General features: G+C 39.9%; 1 long non-coding RNA gene across 1 annotated transcript; it reads right to left on the reverse strand.

The window, feature by feature from the left end:
* Positions 1-6,844: 6,844 nt before the first annotated feature.
* LOC136559923 (uncharacterized) lies at positions 6,845-12,248 on the reverse strand. The gene is made up of 4 exons (XR_010784064.1): positions 11,670-12,248; positions 8,213-8,312; positions 7,564-7,684; positions 6,845-6,996 (listed from the first exon to the last, which is right to left on the reverse strand). It is a non-coding gene; the product is annotated as an uncharacterized lncRNA (long non-coding RNA).
* Positions 12,249-14,264: the final 2,016 nt, after the last annotated feature.

The raw sequence follows: 14,264 nt of genomic DNA on the forward strand, positions 1-14,264 counted from the left end.
CTCGCCCCAGCGCCTTCTGCCCGCCAATCACGGGCCGGCCCGCCAATCGCGCGCTAGAGGCGGGAAGGCTGCGCGGGCGCCGGCCAATCCGAGAAGCCAGAAGGAGAGACCGCGTATGACGTCACCAAGGGTGGCAACAGGGCGCGAAAGGTCCGCACGGGGGCGCTGCGGCGCGCGCGGGGGGCGGCGCGAGGGGAGGCGGAGCGGTTGGATCGAGATAGGGATGGGACAGGGATGGGGCGGCTGGATCGGGATAGGGACCACGGCGAAGCAGCGCCCAGCTGCCGGATCAGCGACGGGCTCTCTCAACCCATCTTCCCGTTCTGCGACGCCGGGCAGGGAGATGCTTCCCTTTCCCGTGACCGCACAGGGGAACTGGTGTGGGGACTGGCAGAGCACGGCTGTCCCGTTTCCCTGGTGCTCCGGGTGGACGATGCTGCGATGCGGGGCGGAGAAGAGGTGATGCGGTAGGTGGGCCGGGTGTTCGGGGGCACGGCAGGCAGCTGCCCCCCATCCGCCAGCCCCGTAACTGGTCCCTGCAATTGCCACCGCTGTGACCTGCGGCGGTACCAGCAGGGTGGAAGTCCCAGGGCTCCAGGCAGGAGAGTGTTTACAATCCACTGCCCTCTTCTGGGCTCTGGGGATCGGCCCGAGGAGCTCTTTAACTCGGACAGTTTACAGACCTTTATCCTACATTTGAGCATCACCGAGTGAAGTCCTCGTACAGGGTCACACAGCACAGCACCCCGTTCTGTACACAGCACACATCCCTGTGTAGTACAACCCTATGCGCCGTTTTGAAAAAAACGCTGTGGCCAAAAAACATCTACTTCCTAACCAGTGTGTATACAAAGCCCAAAATTCATGTCATTTTAGGTATCAGCATAAAAAATACGTACAGTTTTACATACTTTGCACCAAATGTATATATATACTTACATATATAATTGTAAATATTATAAACAGATTTTGTGACAATGCTTCAGCACACACAGCTTCTCAATTAGCAATTTTCATTCTGCTGTGTGAAATGCAAAGGACTTACCCAGTCCAGCCTGTTCCACTCCTTGAATTATTAAGAATGTAAAGTCTCAAAAGGAGGGATCAGTAGGAGCACTGCATCTGAACTAGCAGACAAATCAGAGAACCATTTCAAAGGACGAACAAATAATTTAAAGGTTTTTCCTTTTGCAAAATGGTTTTCCTAAGGAGTAAAGGGATTGGAAATGGAGCAGCCACTTTTGAGGAGTCAGTAGTAACGTTCAATTATGCCTCAAGGGAAGGATCACAAGAATTTCTAGTAAATATTGCTTATTTAGCATAATTTTACTCTGCCATTTCTAAGGAAGCTATTAAACTAATATCTAAGTGCTGCATAGGGATTATGGAAAATAACGGCATCTGCCAGAAGGGACAGTAAGTTATCTGTTCCAGCCTAGTTTCCAGCAGCTGCATGTACCTATGAGCTGTAGGCTGTGTTTTCTTCTACTTTTGGCAAGATAAAGAGTGTCTTGCAGAACCACAAGGTAACACTTGCAGGGTTATGCCTAGTGCTTCAGAATTTTGAGCTTGCTGATTACAACCGTGTTGATTTTTTTTCCCCAAAGTCTCAAATTTATATGTAGGACCCGTTAAAATGAATCATGAACAGCAAACTGCTGCAATGAATATTGTGTGGATCAGTGAAAACAAGAGTGCATCTGTTCAAAGCTTTTTACATCAGTGGAGGACCATTACTGTAATGAGCAGAAAAAGAGCAAGTCCCAAACATTAGTGTACTATGTTTTCATGAGCTCCAGTTGTTTAGTAAATACATTGTCCTTAGTGTGGGAAGTGTGTCTTTTGCAATGTGAGCCAAGCAGAAGATAGCAATCTAACTTGAAGGCAGCCAATTCCATATACATTAGAGAGAGACAGAGGGAGTTTCTTCTTGGCAATTACTGGTCTTTCAACCTGCATGGTCAGACATGTTCAGTCTGTGTCACACTGGAGCAGATTTATGAGGAAATGCTGATGTTCCCTCAAGCATTTTCTTTAGTCTTTGAAATTACTTCGTCCAGGTTGAATTTTATTTAATTCTCATCCTATGCTACATTAGCTGCACAGCATGTTACTGGCTTATTGCTGATGTTGGTTTTATCCCTAATACTTACATGTGTATGCTGAGTGGTTGCATTGCTAGTCATGTAGGATTGTGGGACAAAGTTCTCAAGAGACTAAAAGCAGTTGCTTCTGTAGGCTGCAGAGGTGAAGCAGTGAAATGAGATTGCTCATCACATTTTAAGAGATCCCTTTTAAAACAAACATAGAAGTAGATTTGAGCATGAATCAAATTCAAGTGCCATAACATTTTGATAGGAGTGGAATTACTTTACTGGATGCAACCTGCCCGAATCATGCACTACCAGTTCCTGTCAAATACTTTACACTTACTGTGTGACATTTTAAATTAATAATCCCCTTGAGATAGTGCACACAAAGTCCTATTTCAATTCATTGGAGATTTACTTGTCCTCATAGTTGTACACCATAACATAAATAGAAGTACCCTCAAGGCTTTCAAAACAATGATCTACTTAAACCAGTTTCACTACTGCTTTTAGTAAGCAAAATATTTATTGTAATACTACTTTGCGTTCAATCACTTTAGCAGTAAGACAGCTGTAAGTATGATCTTTAAGCATTTCTATACTTGGTATGTACAAACTTCCCATCTATTCTAAGTTATTTGCTGCTTCTAGTTTACTACTATCTAATAAAACCTTTTCTTTCGATATGGCTTTTCTGGACTCAGATTTAAAGGGCCTAAAATGTGACTATTTGTGAAACCATGTACATTTATCTAATCTGTGAACATACTCAGATACAAGCACTTACTTAAACAACCGACCACAGCTCTGCTTTTTCTGCAAACTACACAGGAAAAAGCATAATTTTGTGCTAAAATATTTATGAAACTAAGTTGATGCCCATTACATTATACATTCCACATTGTATGTAGTTGTAATGAGGTATAAACAAACATTGCATATTTTAATATTAAATATCTACACTCACAATAAAATAATTTCCATATTCTACTGCATTTTTCATTTCATTATAATTCATTAACATAATTTTGAAATAATTGACCAAATTATTGAGTAGGGTTGTGACAGTACGATACGAGAGTGACCACATACTTGTACTGTGTTGATTGTGAATGACCTTCAGGCCACGGTTCCAAAGTATTTAAGAGAAGTCTACCCATGGCTGGATCACCTAACGATATAAATTTAGCCAGGTCATGTGTTCTTACACAATTGTATCTCAAACACCTTTGTTGAATTAGCAAGAGGCCACACTAGTGGTTTTCTGTGGGTGTGCACTGTCAACGCACTGCCCGACACTCTCAGCTGAACTGTGCCCAGGACTGACCCACCTGATGTATCCATGGCACTTTTGTTAGTAGGTGTTGCTGGGGCCAGACTGTTCCACAACCAGTATCTTGAAAAACATCAGGTCATTTCCATCTTAATCCTCCAGAAACAATGTCCCACTTGTGACAGTTTGACAGAGGGTTTGGACAGCTTAAACTCTGTTTACCGTCCAATTCTTCCTCTGGTGACTAACCTGTTAAGTGCTGTGCTGTTGGCAGAGGTGTGGAAAACTCAAGTGGGGCATGCTGTGAATGCTACTGCCAGGTTGTTGCTGGGGAGGAGGTCCAGCAGAATCCCCAGGGTTAGCTCCAAGGACCCCTGGGCTCCATCCTGGACTGCCCATTGCATGGCTGGGACTGCTGCACTGACCCAGCTGAGCTCCTCCTGGATAGCACCACCTCCCTGCTGCAGGAGAGGCAGGCTGGGTTAGAGACCATCACACTGACATGCTTGGCCTCTCGCCTGAGCTGCACTCTCTCACACAGAACAGGGAAGTTGAGTCACTTGTAAACTTTAAATATTTATCTGTGATTAGAAGGGCTTTAGTATCCAAGCCCACCCAGTCTCCTCACTGTCAGCTTAGTCTTAAATTGTGACACACTTTCACTGAGCAGCCTAAACAAAGCTGTTGCTTCAGCAGAGGCTGGTCATAGAAATTAAATATATTTGTATCAAAATTCCTTGTATAGGACAAAGCTCCCTTGTGCAGTGACTACATACAGCAAGAGAAGTTGCGTGCAGAGGTGAAGCAGGGGAAGCTGAGCTGGCCGTACTGGGAGGAATTCTCAACATGAGTAGAATTACTATCCATGCTATTAACACTGAGGCTTCTGGCAGTTGGAAAAGATGCAAATGCCTGGAGGGACAAAAACAATGGAAAAAAAACACAGAATGAAGAAGGCAATGTATTTTGAGGTCTGTGCTGAATGTACTTGAGATAGCAGTGGCCATTTCAGCAGTTGAGAGGTGTGTGAGCTGAGAGGAGATTGCTGTGATTTGGAGGCTGGAATCACCAACTGCATTATGGCATTGGTAATCAGTGTGGAGAACATAAACAGCCAGCAAGGTTTGGGCATGCCATGCCATTCAGAAAGGCACTCCCTTGAGCTCAGAGTGATGCATACTGCAAAGCATGCTAGGCTTTCCTTCAGAAGCTTTTCTGATGTTAGCCACATATTCCTTTCTTAGTGTCCCTCTATCCCAGCCCCTCTGTAAAGGAGCTCTCTCTTTCCAAAGCAGAATTTTCTTTTGACTAAAAAAATGCAAGTTTTTTCCTAGCAGTTCACCCCAACAAGACAGTTTGGGCAAGAATATGTGGGTGGCAATTCATTTTTACCCAGCAAGACTCTTCTGGCTCATTGAAGGTATCCATTACTAGTGTATTTCTCCAGTATCCCAGACAGAAATCCATTATAGATTTTGAGTGAGTATCAAGACTGCTTCCTAATAGCAGAAGGTCATGTCTAGTCATTCCTGGAATGACAGAAAGGTGAAGGAGTTTTTTCTATACAAGGCATATGTGGATATGTTGAATCTACGGGGAAAAGTGATAAGTGATGTAGATAGCAGAGAAGCCCAGAAGAAATGTCTAGAGATGGTACTTTGCTTTCTTGAGCTAAAATTCAACCACCTCTGACACATAATGTTTTGACTTATGAGGAGGAAATAGAAAGGGCAAGCTTTTCTGCACAGCTTCATAGTATCACCAATTTTGACTAGACTCAATGATGACTAGGTCAGGGTGTGCATTTCCATTCTCTTTCTCAGAAGGGAGTTGTGTGGTTCTTGTTGTAACCCAAAAAGAGAAAAGTCTCAAGAAAGACCTAAGAGAGGCAGATGGCTCAATCTCCACCAAGGCATAACATGTAATTGAAGCGTGGCTGGTGCACCCACATAGTTTATGCTAAGGTCAAATGCAAAAAGAGAAGGAGGCCACAAGTTTTGGAATACTTGAACAAATGAATGTCTGAGGCAAAGAGCAACAGAAGAGTTGGGTGAATGACCTGTGAAGATCCTTCTGAAAGAGGACTAGGGTAGGGACACCTACCCCAGTAGGTGCAAATGATACACCTGAGCACAGAAAGTGGGGAAGACAAGAAGTAGTAACTAACAAAAAGAAAAGGGTCACTATGAAATGTCCAGTCAGCCACAGAATAGCAGAACCACAGACAGAGAGTTTGCACATACCTATCCAACAAACCCATAGAGTAAATTTGTACTGGCAGCTTGAGTTTAGACTGACGTAACGCTTTGAATTACCAGATCATAGTGGTTTTGATTTGGTACTAAATGGCCTAAAATCTGAATTACTCTTTTATAGCCCACAGCACAGGGAATGCACTCAACATGTTCTTCTGAGAATTACAAGGCAGTTTAGAAAAGGAAGCTTATACAATAATACTGTTTTGTGAGTATTCTTTTCTGGATGACTTAAGTTGTTATTCTTTCCAGTAACCTGTTCACTAATAATTCTCTTTGCTTAAATGCATTATTTCAGATTACTTATGTCATCAGACTATTCTAAGCCTTTTGAGAATTAATTTTTCAGAAATCTTTGAGAAAGTAATTACAAAAATAAGATGTATGCTTCAACTAACAAAATAAAGGGTATAGCATGTGGCCAAGACTCAGCCACCCACTTAACGATAAACATTATCTGAATTCACAACTCCCTAACAATTACTTGTTATAGATCAGCTATTCAACAATTTCTCAGGTGGCCACATTTTAACAAGGCTCAGCAGCAGCATTCCTATTTATTTCAGTAGGAGTTGTGTAATTCAACGGCTTGGGTGATTGGGCAAGCAGTATTTTAAAATGGTCACTGCTAGCTGCTTCATGCACTTTTCTATTTTCCTTAGGTGTTGTTATTACTATTAAGCAAAGGTGATCAGAAATTCATGAAAAAATCTTTTGTTATCCCTTTAGATCCTTTAACGCATTGGTATTTCTGGGTCTTGAATGCCCAGTACCATGCAGCTGTCCTCCATGATTTTTTTCAATAGTGGTATTTCTAGCTTAGCATTTTAGTCTTGCTGTATTTGCTAGGAGAATGGATAAATAAAGCACCAAATGCAACACATTAAATATGATTTTATGTTTAGGTTATGGTCTTCTGTTCTATTTTTAGCCAACTAACACTGCTTAAATTCTCTTTCTACTACATACCTTACATTGCTCCAATCAGCTCTGCAGATACTTCCTGCTCCTTAGTGCACACTCCTGTTTTTCTTAGAGAAATGTAAGAACACGTTACCTCACTTTTCACATGAAGTAAAATCATCCAGATCAGTGGTTGTTATATGCCTCTTGCTCACTATGACCGTAGCCACTGCTGGTAGAGGTAGCAGAAGTCACAGTAGCAACAGCTTTCAGTACTGGCCAGGACAATGTGTTTGACTGCTTAGGCATCATTTAGCCAGCACTTTGCTACGCCATATTTTTATTAGAATCTGGGAATCTCAGTCTAGGTCTTCAGTCCAGCATGGTTTCCAAAAGCATCTTTCCATTTCTAAGCACCTCAGAAAGCTGCATCCTCTTCACAGCATTTCTTTGATTTAGGATTCCTGGCTGTCACCTGTGAAGAAGGAAAACAGTCTTTTGAATGATTTTGAAAATATATGCTTTAGTAATTTGTGAATTCACTTTAATGTTCTAGAAAAAATTTTTTTATCTACAGGATGTGTTAAAAGTAACTTGCTTTGATATACATATACCTGTGGGGGCTTTTAACCTAAACAATATGGATGCTGTAGTCCTCATTATTTTATATATTTCTTTTTGAAATCTACTGTGGATTTAACTTGCAAAACATTAAAGAAAAATGTTTTTCATCAATGCAGTTTTTTACAATATTCCTTAATTTCTTGCAAACAATGAAGCAAAGAAAAGGTACTGGATATTTTATCTTACTACAGACCTAAGTGTCAAAAAAGGCAGCATATCTATTTTTGCAACAGATCTGTTAACTGCTATACTATAATCACATTCCTAATTTTTTAAAAATAATTTTGCAAGGAACGACTTAGTGATACCCCATTTTCCTAGATAACAGCTAGAGAGAATACATTTCCTGTACTGTGCCTCATAGGAAGCTCATGTCAAAGTTTTACCATCATGCTATAGAACCGTAATAACAACTCACCTTCCTTTTCATTTAGTTGGTTTTTACTGAGCTTTGTTATTCCACATATGCTCTTCTGCTGGAAACTTTTATTGCAGAAAGCCTTTGAAGAGTGGGAAGCTCTGAAGCTCTTGAAATTTATCTGAAAGTAATATGGTTCCTTTTACCTTGGTTTTTACTGCTGCTCACATTCTTCTATTTCCAGGTAAAAAGTACAATGAATTCATCAGGTTTCCATGAAAAGGCAATACACATTACCCAGAAATTTCAACATAGTATCAGTTTCCATCCCATTCAACATTTTCCTTTTTCTAACTTGTCTTAAATTAGAAAATGGAGTTTATGTATCAATGTATTTTCTAGCAGATTTTGAAATTATTTGACACTAATCATGTAAGAATTCCATTTACTTTGGAATACTTTACTTTCAGTACTAACGTTAGTTCTTTGAGAAAAGACAGATATATTATTACAGATTCTTTTATGTTCTGTACCCTTTGAGACACACTGGACATGCTACTGAAACATGACATTTTTCTGCTGAGTTCATTTCTCTTGTGACTCATGAGAAGAAGCACGGAAGCTCCTTTTTTACTTTACATCTTACAGTTAGATTATTATAAAGTCATTTGTTAGTTCTCATGCATGAGAATTCCACTGGTTTGCTAACCTGTTGTTTTTTCAATTGCTCATTTTCTATCATTTCTCCCAAAATATGTTGGACTCCAGGACATAAGTAATGATGATGAAAGAGCACACTGGCATAAAGGCTGAAAACACAATGAAATTAAAGGTGTTAATTTTGAGTTGCTGTGCAGAATTGAAGAGAATTCAGAGCAAGCAATGCTTTCTTTCCTGATGGTTGTTGCTGAAGTACAGCAAAGCCTGAGCCACACCAGCTCTTTGATTACAGTAAAGACGGAGGACAGTCATGGGCCATAGAGGCAGGCACATGAACCAACCCATGGGAATGTAGCACAAGCTGCAGCACTCACACATAATCCATGGCACATGCTTCAGCTCTGAGTTGCTTCACCAAACCAGCACGACTGCTTTTACTCACAAAGCCAAACATCTCCTTAGCCAGGCACAGCACACAGCACTCCCAAGCTGCCTGGCACAACAGACATTCTCCCAGCGGAGCGTACATGTGGAACATGGCACTCCCTCCCACTCCTGCTCCCTGCTTCAGTCTGCCCTGCTCATTTATGATCATTCCTCTGTGTTTCACAAACAGGAAGATTGCAGTGCCTGTCATCCCACCCTTGACCTATGCTACTTCCCATGCTGTACATGGTGGGACATCCCACGATCCCTAAGGTTGATGCTCCCTCCAGGGTTGTTAACTATGCCACAGGCATGGTGGCTTAACAGGTTCTGTAACAGACTAGCAGGGGCATGCAAATAAAATAGGTGAAACTACTTTTTCAGTTCCTTCCAAATGAATTAACATGTTAATGGGGTGAATGCTGAGCTTTGCATTTCTACTCCTACAGGTCCTTGCATATTTATAGAAAACAATAGTTAATCTTTCAAAAAGACATGAAATAAAAATATTGTTCTCAATTCAGCATTTGTTTGGGTTATTCTCTGAAGTTAAATTGAATATATAACAGCATTCATAGCCTTACAACAGATACTTGTAGCACAGCATGCAAACTTAATGTATAGTCAGTCAGTCATTTATTCAGTTCTTTGAATTTCCATGACAATTCCTTCATGCAGTAAAATCTGCTTATTTAATTTGATTAGGATCCTCATTGCCCTTTTGAATTATATACACAGACATACCAAAACACTAGGTTGTAGTGTTGGTCCTAAAACCCTTCCCTTAAAATGGCTGCTGCTTCACTTTCCCCTGCTATGTGGGCCCTACACCACCCCTCAAGTTCCTGGAGGACAGTGGGTCTCAAAATGAGAAGAAAGGCCTGTTACTAGGCCTGCAGCAGGCTACCCTTGGTGGCCAGTAGACTTGCTGGGAACCAGAACAATACTGGGAACAAAGGAAGATACCAGAGAGGGACACATTCCTGGAATGGTAAGGGCTGAGGCTTCAGTTGTGCCACGGGGAGTGGAGTGACACTACACGGTGAAACAACACAAAAAGCAGGAAGGAAATAAAATGATAAAAGAGATGAACAAAATCTTCCAACAGTGAAGACCATGGTAAATTTAGAGAACCACATTCAAGGAACTCCCTCAGCAGACCACGCTACTGTCATCCTCATGGCTTCTCCTGCTGTCCACAAGAGAGGGAACAGCTGCTGTCATAAGCTAGGGAATACATAGAGGTTGTATGGGGCTGGGGTACCAGCCTGTGATACAGCAGGGAAGAGAGAAAAGAACAGATTCCAAAGATGGTGCAGAAGCCTCCAGATGTTACCTATGAGGCACTGGGAAGTTGCCTTGATTGCCACTGCAGACACTGCTTCAAAGGATTAAAAACCACTAGTTTAGAAAAAGGGAAATTTGGAAGGGCTTTTAAGAGTGAAGACAACAGTGAGGGTTACCCCAGGAGACAGCTGATATTGCATGTTAAACAAAGGAATCTTCCAAAAGATGGGCGAAACATCTGCTTATGTTTCACTGTAGAATCCCTCCATCTCACCACTAATATAGGTAATGCTACTATGTAGTGCTAGTCCTGGTTTTGTCATTCTAATGTGTGTTAAGAACAAAATCCACTGACCAGTTCTGCTCATAATTACTCCTGCTCCACGCACAAACACTACATGACTGGAGTGTCCCTTCCATACTTTTTCAATAAAATATTCCCCAGTTATGGATTTAACACTCAATCTTTGGTTATCACATGCCATTAAATCTCATTATCTTTAAAAATGAATTTTTTTTTCCACATCCAAAATCTTTCAGCCACTCTTTCACTGGCATACATGTTGCCTCCATGCTCTTTTCACAGATGGACTTTGTATTTTTCCCTGAATACTTACAAAAGATTGAATTTCCTCACATGATTGGTAATCAGTCCTGTATGTGAAATAAAGAAAATCAAAAGTAGAAAAGGTAAATGTATTCTAACAAGTGTTTCTTAGTCTGTTTCCAATCACAGATTTTATTTCTGTGGGCCAGAAATGCTGTAAGTCTCAGTGTTTTCCGAAAGTGACTCTTACGTTGTGTCTGGCTGAAAGCCCATTTCTTCACATCTTTCTGTCATTCAGGTTTTTTTTTTTTCCCATCAATAAGCTGGTGTACAAATATGAATTACTAGCAAGCCTTAAAACATGAAATGAAACTACAAAATGAATTTAGTTAGAGTGCATAGTCAAGAAAAATTGAAATGTCTGTTGCACTGAATATGAACTTCAGGGTTTCACCTTTACTAAAAAAAAAATCAAATAGACTTATATTTTAAAAATGCCACTATCAGACTTTGAAGTGTAGAGGAAGAACTGATATGACTAATAATATAACTTACAAAGGCAGATCATGCATAGTACTGACACTTGAGCAAGAACTTCCTAAGGTTCTGTTTTGAAGGGCTCCATGATGCTACAAATTTCTTTCAAAAATATTTGGTTTATTAAAAAAAAGGAAACAATCAGCTTTTCTAAACAATCCCCCAAATGATGAAAATTTGACATTCATTAATCAGCGATGATATTAACTTTTTTCCATCCTCTAGTGCTAAAATTAAACTGCAGCCTCTAACACTTCCTGTTTGTGTTCCTACATCCTTAGTGGGAGTGTTTTTATTTTTTATTTTGAATGTTTTGTTTTATGTATTTTTGGGGCAGGGGGAGGGGGGAAATGGGACTGTTTTCTTTTAAATCATTATAGCCAACATCATGGAAATCAGTTAGCATACTCAGGCAGAAACTCCAACCTACACAACCTAACAAAAGAAAACACAAATCAAAAGAAGTTTTGGGCATGCTTCATACTAAACCAAACCAGGACAGCACCACAATTCTTAATGCAGTCCAAAACCAGGCACTTCCTTTTTGGCCAATAAAGTTTTATATCCTTTTTGCCAGTAGTGAACTTTGCTTTTTAATATACCATGCATTTCCCTGGCACTTTGGCTAAAAGTGAAAGCTGCTGCAGCCTAACTATGTTATTTTGACTTCTGATACAACGCAAGCACGGACACACATACATTCCATTACCTTCCATCCTTCTCTTCACAGTGCTAATAACGCAGAGGCGAGAAGCGAGGCTCTCTCCTTCCATTCTGTACTTTGCTGCTCCATTTGCTCTAAGAGACTGTGACCAACTGTTCCACCTACTTTAGCTCGAGTTTGCTTGAACAGTGCTCTCAGATGTCTTCATTCTCTTACATCAGCCAGTTTCCTTATGACTGTTCCACAGGGCAGTCTGTATATTGTGATCCAAACTGCTCAGCTAAAGTTAGTCCAGCATTTCCTCTTCATTGCAACAGAGATAAGCTGCTAGTCGATGATTTTCAGTGGGGAAAATATGTTCCCCTGGGACTTCAAGGATAATACACTATATTACGGAAGTTCCAAGGATACAAAATAACACTCAGCATTATGTAATAAAAGAATCAAGTTAACAGAATATACACTGTGAAATATCACCATTGAAATGCATAGCAAAATCATCTTTCTCCCAGTCTGTAAGACCTCTAATAGGAGACTCAGTCCTTCAAGGCTAACCAGGTGCTCAATGCCACACTGAAATCTCACATCCTTACAGGTAATGCAGACTAAAGTTCTTGGTTACAACATGCCACTAAACACACTTTCTCCAAAATCAAAGATCCAGATTATTCACTGGAACAAAGGAAGGAATTATCTGTAACAAGTGGGATCCTGTTCTTAATTCTAAAATTATTTCTATAGCTTAAACTACTAAAAATAAAAAATATTTAAACTCAGATATTCCTTAAATCTCAGACAGATTTTAAAAAACCCTGTTCATTAGTCTCAGCAATTTTCTTCTACTGAAAACTTTCAGGGATCTAAATATAAATAAACACACAGTAAACGTCTCAAAACCAGGGTCAGTCATTGGAAGCTACTTCTGCCAGCATCAGTTTATGTAGTCCATTACACTTCTTTCGCCATAAAATTTTATTAAGTCCTGGTAACTTTATTGGTTTCTGGGCATCATCAATTTTAATTACTATTGCTTTTTGTTCTGCTGAGTTTGAATATTTTTAATCTATCCCTTTCATCTCCTTTTACCAAATAAATAAATCAACTTATTTTTTGTCCTAGTATTTACCATACAGTTGCAACTGTGTACATAAATTAAATTCAAATGTATTTTAAGTGAGATGAGAAAAAAATAAAGCTGAAGAAACTGAAGCAGGCTAATCATAAACAAAGAGAAAGCCTAATTACAAAGCTTACCATAAAAAAAGCCCCCAAGCCCAAGAATAAAAACAAAAATCTTAACAATGGAGAAAATCATTGTTATCTTATTCATGGTCATATTTAAGCCTTTACACATTTCATAATACCTGTATACCTAAAATACATATATTTGACCTTGACTTGTTACTTGGTCATTCCTAGGTTCCATAATATAGGCTGGGAGGTCTCAAAATTCTGCTCCTGAAATTTAAAACTTAAATAAAGAAGGAATTTTTTTCAATCTACTAAAGACACTTTTTTTTTACTCTACTGTCCTTCTGCTTGGATTAAATATCCAAGATTAGCATAAAACCCCCAAAACTGTCCCAGGTATTACTGCTATTACTCTTCCCATCTGCTCATGTTGACAGCTATATGACCAGCAATCATACAGGTACACATAATATACATTACATTGCTGATTACTATTTAGAAAGACCATAAGATACAAGGCATAAAGCATTGCTTGCAACAGCAGTACCCTGTAAAGAACCTTCAGAACCAGCACCAGGTAAGCTGAACTACTGCAAATAATGTTGAATAAATTCCCCCAAAATACTCAAAGTATAGAAAGGACCTAAGCCAGCAACTGAGTTTAAGGAAGGCACGTGAATGCAATTTCCTTCTCAACCTTCCATATGATAGGAAGCTGAGACACAAGAAGTCCCTTCAATACTGGCACATTTTTTAAGTTGTTGAATTGCTTGGACAACAGTGGCAAAACCTCAACTTTGTCCAAACCTAGAGGCTTGAATGGAATATCTGATTTCCTAAAAATGAAAACCAGATATTTATTTTAAATAATGCCTATACTTAAGAAATGCTAAGATTTGACAAATACTTAGGAAGTCCACTAAATTCTTAACTAGCAGTTTGCTTCCATTTCTAACTTGAGCAACCAGAGGTAAAGAAATGAGGAGTGTGGGTGTGGAGAAGAGGCAGATATCCTGATATCTGCCTGGAACAATCTCTGCCCCTCTCAGAGTTCCTTTGTTTTGGCTTGTTTTGTTTAGAGCTGCAAGAACTCTGCAAATGGGTGTTCCCAGCTTCTGGCAGCCATATGTGCTGCCTGCCATCTGTTTTCATTCTGCTGCACTATGGAGACAAACACACTTTATTTTTAGTGTTCTACATTTCCTGATGTTGCACATAATAAGGATTATATCTTAAATCCAACCAGCTATATGTGAAAAATCTTCCAATGTTAACAAATGAGTTAAGGAGACAGATTTTCCTACAAGACCAGGTAAGATAATTTTCACTACTTACTTCTCATTGTAGGTTATATAATTTACACTGAAGTTTGTTTGGTTCCTGCATAGCTGTGCTCTGTACCTCTTCTTTCTTTCTACACTGCCTAGAAGGGGCTTCCTTCATGTATTT

Source organism: Molothrus aeneus, chromosome 1 (genome assembly GCF_037042795.1).
Source record: "Molothrus aeneus isolate 106 chromosome 1, BPBGC_Maene_1.0, whole genome shotgun sequence".
NCBI lineage: Eukaryota > Metazoa > Chordata > Aves > Passeriformes > Icteridae > Molothrus > Molothrus aeneus.